Raw genomic sequence first — 10,081 nt, 5'->3', positions numbered from 1 at the left:
TAGATGGTCAGCACAAATTTATTCATATTATAAGAATTTTATAATCAAATCATATAGTTATACATATCTATTAAAAAAATTAATTAATATTAATCCTCTGGCCTTTTTATCTAGCGTATCTAATGAGTTTCATTTCTTTTTCCGTCAGCCAGGAATAAAAACATCTTCCCCTTTTCCACAGCCAGAAATTATTATGGCCTACACGACATTTCTCATCAATTTCTCGACAAAAAGTGTTGTGCCATTGCACAGCCTTCGTTGCGAAAGGTTGCGCAGATGCATGATTGGAGCGCCTATTTTCAATGGAAGGCAATGTGGAGGAGCTCCTGGAGGCTGCAGTGTGTTTAAGAACTCAACCGAGTAATTGACTATTTCCGATTAATCCACAACAGAGTCTAGAGATTTGTAAATATGTTTTTTTTTTCCTGGTAAAAGGTTCTCCAGTCATTCATTTAAATTATTGACAGTAACGTACTTTGGTGCCATGATTGCTCTTTCGCACAACCAACCAGCCAAGCAGTTTTGTAATTTGAAATTATACTTGGAAAAACTTTTTCAGTAAGTTCCTCAACCAAGCTGACCAAGACGCAGATCTTTGATGGATTCAAGTCACCTTTATGATTGATATCTGGCCTTCCTTCTCCAAGTTGCAATATAGTATGGGAAAATTGTTCAGACAGATGATCCCTATACAAATATGCCCTCATATTTGTAGAAAGCTTTAACACTTCAATATGTTTCCATAAAATAGAAGATTTCGAGTATGCTTTCAACTCATCCACCTTTCTTCCCCATTGGATTGACAGGCAAAGTTTGCCTGAAATTATCTGAAAGTACTACTGTTACACCTCGCATCAAACAACTGGAATTGCGCAAATCCTGCAGCACTCTATTAACAACTTCTACTGATTTTTTAATGGGATATTGTAGCTTCGACCCATATGCACAAAGAACATTTCATGAGAACTTGAGCTAAAGAAGAATTTTAGCTAATACTGCAGACAGGATCATCATTTGAAGTTAGAATGAATGGCAGCTTGAATGCTGCGTGAGCTATTCGACCTCTCGAGAGTAAAGTGGCAGAAATTGCAGAACTCGCTACAGCTAAGGCTATTTCCGTTTTGGCTGTCGGACTTTCGCTGGTATATCTAAAAAATATAATCCTCCTCTCCTATGTGTCACTTAGTCAATATATATATATATATATATATATATATATATATGTATGTATGTATATATATATATATTTGTGTATGCGTGTATTTGTGTGTATGTGTATGTACTATATACATACGCATATTTATATATATATATATATATACACACACACATATGCATGTATACATACACAAACATATATATAAATATGCATGCGTATACATGTGTGTAGGTATGTGCTTCTGTGTTGGCGACGGTGTGTTTGTGCAGATATATATGCTTGGTGCATATCAATCTAGGTAAACCTTACAAATTGTGAATAACATGTGTGTGTGTGTGTGTGTGTGTGTGTGTGTGTGTGTGTGTGCGTTTGTGTGTGTGCGTTTGTGTGTGTGTGTGTGCGTATGAATGCTTTAGAGTAATTATTCTTTTTAGTATATGTATGTTGTTTATCAATCTTGGTAAACCTTCCAAAGTGTGAATAATATATAATAATAGGATTGACATTTAGATACACACTAATGGGCACAAATTATATCTACAACTGGTATTAGTAGCGGTGTTAGTGACAGCAGTAGTAATCATGGTAGTGTTATTAAAAGCTGTGATAGTGATGGTGGTGGTGTTAGAAGATTGTGTCTTTGTTGCTGTGGAACAAGTATATCAGTCCTGTCCAAGCAAACCTATAGTTAAAGACTTTCTAATCATGGCCATCCCTCTGCCTGTTCCGAATATTGCATATATTTTGAAGTATCCCAAAGGTATTGAGCTGGTAGAATCGTTAAGACGCCGGGCAATGCTGTTAGCGGCATTTCGTCCGACTTTACGTTCTGAGTTCAAAATTCCGTTGAGGTCGACTTTACCTGTCATGCTTTCGTGATCGATAGAATAACTACTTGTTGAGCACTGGGGCCAGAGTAATCAACTTACTCCACCACTAAAATTGCTAGCTTTTTACCACAACTTGAAAGTAATATTCAAGTATCCTTTCTTTTTCGAATCGATATGTTGTTATTTGAAATACATTTGGTTACCGATTTCAGCTGAACACGTAACCATTTAAAGGTTCATTTAAAGTGTTAGAGCATGTTTCGTTTTTTGTGTCGAGGCGTCTGCTGCCCTTATCTTTTAATGAGTTTATTAATCTACCGAAGTGCAGCGGAATCTATTTTGAGAGATGGTATTTGTCATTGTTGCGAGTACTGGCTATTAATCGCTTTTGTTGTTGACGGTGTTTTTGTTCATGTTTTTTCCTATCGATTACGTGCTCCTGAGATACATGCACTCTATGGATTGGCTTTCCGTCATCTTCAACGATGAGCATTCAGTTGTTAGACCAAGTGGACTATTTGTTGAATTAACATGTAAAGTAACTGAATATTTCAATCACCCTTTTGTCAGCGAACTTCTCAAACCGAGTCAGTTTGAGGTTATATGTGATAAGGACGCTCCCTTTGAATTATAGGTACAATTCAGCTATCGGGCTTCCACACGCGTGCTGCTTACACAATTTCCCTCACAAAGCTTGGGTCAACTCGAGGCATTGGTAAAAGACTTGTCCCTGATGTCACGCAGTAGAAGAGGACCGGGAATCTCATGATCGCATACTGAACTTTAACCACGGTACAAATATTGGTAATTAGCTTGCTTACGAACCGCATGGTTCCGGGTTCAGTCCTACTGCGTGGTACTTTGGGCAAGTGTCTTCTACTATAGCTTCGGGCTGACCAAAGCCTTGTGAGTGGATTTGGTAGACGGAAACTGAAAGAAGCCCGTCGTATATATGTATATATGTGTGTGTGGATGTGTGTGCATATGTTTGTGTGCTTGTGTTTGTCCCCCAACATCATTTGACAACTGATGATGGTGTGTTTATGTCCTTGTAACTTAACGGTTCGGCAAAAGAGAGCGATACAATAAGTACTAGGCTTAGAAAGAATAAGTCCTGGGGTCGATTTGCTCGACTAAAGACGGTGCTCCAGCCTGAAACAAGTAAAAGAGTAAAAGAGTAACTCTCTACAACTACTAGGTTTGCAATGTCATTGTATCTTCTCTCTGTCATTTCTATCGATGTTACAATAGCTTCTGTTTTTCTGAACTAAATTTCTGCAGACGCCTTCCTCCAATGCCTAATTAATGCAGCCATCTCTTCCACGTCTGTCTACCCCATCTTCTCAGACCCACTTTTTCTCCCCAGAACTGCAAATCTCGTTCACTGTTTTCTGGAAGGCATCAATCTATCTATGTTCAACTTGAATTTACGCAGTGATACTATGTGGAAGATAGATGATGCATAGATGTTGTGGCGGTGATAAAAATCATCGTTAAATTTAGTTTAAAAAAAAATATCTTTTGGTAATCAAAAGAAAGGAAAAAAGAAACCTAAATAATTTTATATCAACACTTGTTGTTATGTTGATATAGTTGATTTTATGTTGATATAGTTGTTTACTCATCGGTTATTCCTCAGTGAGATGCCAATGATAAAAATCTTTCTCGCCAAAATCACCATGTTAGTCTGTCGGGTGTCGTATATCTTTAGTTCTTTAATCACCATCATAGAGAAGTCCACGAATGTGAACTACTTTCAAGAACTACATTATTCAATGTGTCTTTTTTCGCTTTAAGACTGTACAGTGTAAATTAAGGTAAATTTGATTGCCATTTCTGGTAGGTGTAGCAGCTACGTGAAAGACTATCGATAAAATATATTTAAGAGAATTTGAAGCATAGCCAATGCTAAAGTCAAGTGGGTGTTACTTAACTACAGCTTTGGAGGCCCTTCTGCATCTTGACTACCATTAACATTTCAGTGATAGTCACTTAGAGTATGAAGTACATTTTGTGTGCTCCTGCTGAGTTTAGAATTATTTTAAATGGTGATCTAAATTCGGTACAGGCGGCCATTACACACACGGTAGAGTTCTAGCGGTACATAAATGTGGCAAAGCAATTATTTTATGTAATTGAAAATCACCACATCCCACATCCCAACAAGATCAACGTAATTAAAGAACACTACAAATTTGTTTCTTTGATCAAGAGGGGCAGTCTTGTTTTATACCACTGCAGAGGCACTTTGTGGATAACCTCTTGATGCCCGTTATTCTTTTGGTGTATGTGATTATGAGAAGTGCAAGAAGTTTATAGAGAGGATCATTGCCAGAGGTCTTCCACCTCCCTAGAAGATATGGACCATATCTCTGATGATTGGTAAAGTACAAAAGCTCTGAACACTTATGGAAACCTCCTTTAGACAAGTGACTAAATTGATAAAAGTAAAAAATGCCCTGTTTGTAGCCAACAAGTGTTTTGAACTCTTATGATACACTATTACATATTCTGTAGAAGTGAGTTTTGCAGCAGCTGTATGGTTGTTCAATAAACAGACAAAATATTGTGACAATTAACGCAAAAAGATTTAGAAAAGATGGAAATTGGTCGCATCATATCTGTTCCGAAATATTTGAAATTAAAAAAGAACAAAATGGACAAAATAATAAGCTAGTGTGTAATTTATAAACAAAACAAAATAAAATAAAAAATGAATTAAAGTAAAATAAAATAAACAAAATGGTCGCCTTAAGTTGAAGCTGTAGCTATTCATTTTCTATTACAGAGAAATTAAATATAATTCCAAGCGTACAAGCGATTGAGATACTTCTTAACAATCAACATCTTCGCTGTTACATCTGCACACGAGATTACCAACTATAACAAGAATATTACAATCATGGAATTTTGTCTAAATTTATACTTTAACTCTAAACCTTTTCCCACACCCTACCACAACATCTAGGATCTCAATAGGCACAAAGTGTTAGTTAAATTAAATTCTCAACTCAACATTCAGCTGTGCTTCAGTTCCCTCATGTCTTTTATTTAAGTTAACTTTTTTTCTTTTTTCTTTTTGCAGAAACGAAACAATGACCTTGTCAGTGGCAAGACAAACTATATTTCTCCGTATATTGTCTAGAACACTGGTTCTCAACCGAGGTTCCTATGGCCCTTAAAGGTCCATATAAGATTTTGTTGTTATAATTTATTTGCAATAAATTGGCTATACTTCTACAATACAGAAAATATTCTAGCAATTTTTTAAAACAACGCCAAATCATACATTCAAAATAAATGGAAGTGGAGAGACAAGTTACTGAAGAGATTGCAAGAGTGCAATGAAATTATTTAACAAAAAAACTATATACTGTTTATAAATTAATAAAGGACTGAACCAGTGCATGTGTTTATTACCGGCATAATGCCTCTCCCAAGGTTTAATTGTTTTTAAATACAGTTCCTCATAAAATTTTATTATAAAAATATAATATAATATTTTTAAAAAATCGAATGCCTATGAGTGACAGTGCAAATAAAATAGGGATCAAAGGGCTCCATAGGCAAAAAATAGTTGAGAAACTCCGGCTTAGATATCCCCTAAAATGTTACATGGCGCATTCATTTGCTGTCATAGTCTAGAAGCTTGTTAAAAGCTGCCCGAGCATACTCCCAGTGAAAAACTACCAATATGTAATTCTTCTCCTGCTTCAACTCGTATTTTTCTTAGTGATACCAAAAATTAAAAAAAAAGAATAAAATATAATAAACAAGAACAAAAATAGTCTTCATAGAGACAGTGCAAATGTAATTTGTCAAGAAACTTTATTGCGTTGCTGAACAGTTAGTTTCTCTTGAATAGCAGCGTTAAAAGTACCACCATTTTGTACATACAGATTTTGATGCTTTAGCGTCAACAATTCCTTCCAGTATTTCCTTCGTTCCGCTCTTTGACTGCTTTCCTTCTTTCTGTTTACCTGCCCGTCTTTATTTCCTTCTTTCTTTTCTTCTATTTTTCTTAGTTTCTTTCTTACTCATTCTAATATCGCAAGTATGCGCGAGTACATTTGCCTAAGTTATACGATGAATGCATACGTACATATATCGGTAGTCATTATTCACACACTGCACGCACACAAATGCACACGCATCCACCCGCACACGCACAAGCACACACGCACACATACTCACACACGCACACACATACACTAGCACAATGAAGCATATTACACATTCAAGCACAACAATATACATATGCACAGACCTACACACACATGCGCAGAGGAGAGAGAACCAGCTCGGGCACATATATACATACGACTGCAATTACTCATCACATCCGCAGGCACACAAACACAGACACACACGCACACACACAGGCAAACACGCACACACACGCATACACTTGCACACATACATACTCACTCTCTCACACACAAACGCAAATACATGCAAAGATTCTCAAGCATACGCACACAAAATCACGCGCACGTTCATCTGCAGATGCAGATATAGACGCAAATTCTATCTGTCGACTCTATCAGAATATCTCATGATTGATGAGTTAATATAAACAAAGAATCTAATTCATCCTTTGTTCAAAAGTGTGCCATTATTCTAGAAAGGAACCTTCACAAGGAAGCTTTACAGGCTAGAAATAACAACTAAAATCTCTCGTAAATCAGCCTCCACTATTTGAAAATTGAGAGAAACACAGGATAAAGTAGCTTTAGATGCGCTGTTTTGTGGTAAAAGGACATGATGGTCATGGCTGGAACAACTTTTATCATACGCCTTATCAATAAAGGCTGCAACTGGAATAGACTGTAATCGTAGTCTGCTATGCGCGCACACACACACACACACACACACACACATGCACTCTTTCACACCACACATATATGTATGTTTATGTATATATACATGTATATGTGTATTTACATGCATACGCCCGCACTAACATTCATATATTTATGTGTATGTATGTATGTATATGTATATATATATATATATATATACACACACATACATATATAAATATATAGATACTTATATATATATACATATATATGTGTGTATACTTATACATATATATATATATATATATATATATATATATATATATATGTATACATGAATATGTTTGTGTGTTTGTGTATGTGTGTGTGTATGTATACATACAGGCATACACACATATAACATACACATGTATATACACTAATGCATGTCGTCTTCTGTTTATTTAATTTCTTCCTTTGAGAAAAGACCTGGTTTCAAACAAAGATACAAAACTCCATCGTTGGAATGTAGATAAACAAACGATTGCCACAAACCCGAGAAAAGTCTTGCATATTTTTACTGTTCCACTTACAGATTATATTTGTAATGTGCGAGTTTGGTGATTGATTTCTTTTTCTGAAAATCCAAGCCTCTCAAGATTGTCAGTTATTTACTCAAAAAACCAAGTGCATCAATCGTTATTCGTATAAATGTAAACTGGAGGTTTTGAATCAGCTGTCCATAGCTATCCTCTATCTCACTGATTTTCAAAGAGATATTCACATCAGCAGATTACCTGTCCCCTACGATAGTAAATGCTTTTTTCTTATCTGTCCCAAGCAACAATATCCGGTGCGTTATGCTTACACTCGACAGATGTTGTGATAGAAATGTTCCACCATTATTCCTTGTAATGATGTCTGCAAATGTATTCAATAACAGGCCAGCCTATTTCTCCGGATGGTGTTGTATGTTGCTTTTGCGACACCGTCGGGTCTTATAGTAGGGTAGTACCATGCTGACATTTTTGGCGGCTGCTAATTACATATGTGATGCCTCCCAGAGATATATGACAAAGCCCACGGGCATATGGCGTAGTGGTTAAGAGCGTGCGCTACTAACCACAAGATTCCGAGTTCGAGTCTAGGCAGTGACCAGAATACTACTACTACTACTACTACTACTACTACTACTAATAATAATAATAATAATAACAACAACATCGAAAAATACCTTCGGAATGAGAACCGATGTTCGAAATTTCCCCAAGACATCTGATGAAGGCTGGAGGGTATATCAGCCGAAACGTTGTGTTAACAAACAAGATGAGGACACATATCCGTCAAATGTAAACAATGTAAATAATCTACATAATTCTTCATCTCTTAAATATAGAACTGGATGACATAACCTACATTTTCAGTTGCATCTTGGAACTCCAAGAACTTCATCTCATGTCAATATGAATATATAAGACTGAATAAAAAGTAAGCAACATTTTGAAACATAAAATTCATCATATATTTTAACAATGCGGAAATTTTATTCATGAAAGTAAGGACCATTACAATCAACACATTTTTTCCAACGAGTTTCTAGTTTGTTTATTCTGGTAACATAAAATTTTGGAGTTCTGGAGCTGATGAACTCTTTGAACACACTTTCAGCATCGGTTTGATTTTTGAATTCCTTCTCTCGCAGGAAACCATCAAGGTGGTTGAAAAGTGGTTTTCGGTAGGAGGAAGGTCTGGGGATTAAGCTTTGTGGTTAAGAAATTCGTAGCCAAGTTCCCTCAACTTCTGGAGCGTCATGAAGAAATGATTGGCCCTCTTCTGCTGACCAGTCTGGAACTGAGAAGAAGTAGTTTTTCGTTCATTTTGGCAATTTCATAGTATCATGTTTCTGCAGTAATGGTTTTTCCAGGTTTTAAGAAGTTATAGTGGATGAGTCCAGCAGTATACCACCAAACAGACACCATAACCTTCTTTTTGAAGAGCTCGGGTTTAGGAAAGGTTTTCAGTGCTTCATCTTGGTCCAACCACTGCGAAGAACACTTTTTATTATTGTTCACAATCCACTTTTTATCGCAAGTTACAATACTGCCGAGAGATGGATTGGTCTGGTTGCGGAGAAGAAGCGACGTGCAAATTCATATTTGTGCATTTTCTGATTTTCATACAAATAGTGTGACACACATTTGTCGAGCTTTGTTGATTTTCCGACCGCAGGCAGTTTCCTGGTTATCTTGAAGTTCTTTTGTTAGTTCTCGAGTGGTTTGGTGGATCACTTTCACTGACGGTCTTTAATTGACCGTCATCGATGACAGATGAGCGTCCACTACGCTCACGATCTTCAAGGCTCAGGTCTCCACTGCGAAATTGTTTAAACCATTTTCGAGCTGACCACTCACTGGTCATTTCCTCACCAAACGTTTCACGAGCTGTTTCAGCCGCTTTGCATCCTTTTCGTGAAGATGAATTGCTCGAATATCTCTCTTTCACATTTCCATTTCAGATGATTGTAACAACGGTGAAAGAAATATCAATGTTAATTTATTGATGCATTTAGGCAAGTCTATGTCTGTTCCAAAAAAAAAAAAAAAAAAAAAAAAAAATGTTGAAAAAATTCAAAACTCTGCAAAAATCCGGTACAAATTCTTCATGGTTTAAAACGTTGCTTACTTTTTACTCAACCTGATATATATATATAACGAGATATAAATGTAGATAAATATCGGCTCCAAATCTCAGGGACTGAAACTCAGAAAATAAAGAAATATAAATAATAATGTCACGTGACTATTGTCCCACGGTCTCCCGATTATATATCGTTAACTACAACATTTTCAATTCATTGTAATAGTTATCTTGCATTGTCTAGATTTAAGTAAGGCCTTAAATAGCACACTCACAGTTCCTATTGCATGAAAAGCTAAGCATTCTCAGAATATTACCTTTCTACCTCAAATACGCCATTAAAACTTAATTGCACCGCAAAGAGTCTATGTAAAGCTCATTGTAAGTAGGTATAATTTGTATTTGGTTTCAGGTAGCTTTGATGTTAAATATTTATAACGTCAGAAATTAGAAGATAGCCTCAGTTAAACTATGATGGTAAACTTTATGTGATAGCTGCTACAGTTAAAATGTGATATTTCTTATAAATAATGAGGCAAAACGGGGAAGAAAATTAGAACCGGTAAACATATAGTATAAGGATTTTCTTTTTACCCTTTCTCTGTGCTCCTGTTTCAGAAGCCTATGGATTTCCATGCCTGCAGATTTGATAAATCACTTTTCAGTAACTATTT

The sequence above is a fragment of the Octopus bimaculoides genome, chromosome 15 (assembly GCF_001194135.2).
Source record: "Octopus bimaculoides isolate UCB-OBI-ISO-001 chromosome 15, ASM119413v2, whole genome shotgun sequence".
Taxonomy (NCBI): Eukaryota; Metazoa; Mollusca; class Cephalopoda; order Octopoda; family Octopodidae; genus Octopus; species Octopus bimaculoides.
This window is presented reverse-complemented; position numbering follows the sequence as displayed.